General features: G+C 23.9%; 1 protein-coding gene across 1 annotated transcript in view; it reads right to left on the bottom strand.

Moving 5' to 3' along the window:
* LOC112156606 (tripartite motif-containing protein 35) overlaps positions 1-419 on the bottom strand; it is a 4,510-nt gene that overhangs the window by 2,181 nt on the left and 1,910 nt on the right. The window lies entirely within an intron of this gene.

Genomic DNA, 419 nt, shown 5'->3' with positions numbered 1-419 from the left:
AAAGTCTACATTTTCACAGAATAAACTTATAAAATAAAGAAGAAAAAAGGTAAAACTTTGTGAGAATAAACTATTTAAATCAATAAAAGGTCACAATTTCTGAGAATTACAATTGTTAGTAAAAAGTTTAAATGTTATGAGGATAAAATTATGAGAAAACAGTCAAAAAATATTAAGAGAAAAAAAGTCAAATTCGTTTTTCAAAGGGAAAATTAAAATTTTACAAATGTACTTTTTTCAAACATAAAATGCTATATTTAAATTTTACATTTTAATTTTTAATGTAAAAATGAGAGAATTTGGTCGGACATCAAGAACCTCTGAATCTGCTTCACTTTCTTTGTAAAATTTCTCTTTGAAATTTTGTCTCCTCCAGGCTTCCATACTTTACATTTTTAAAGTAACACGATGAAACAAAA

Source organism: Oryzias melastigma, linkage group LG23 (genome assembly GCF_002922805.2).
Source record: "Oryzias melastigma strain HK-1 linkage group LG23, ASM292280v2, whole genome shotgun sequence".
NCBI classification, from domain to species: domain Eukaryota; kingdom Metazoa; phylum Chordata; class Actinopteri; order Beloniformes; family Adrianichthyidae; genus Oryzias; species Oryzias melastigma.
Note: the sequence above shows the minus strand (reverse complement) of the source record. Positions and strands in the feature narration are given on the sequence as shown.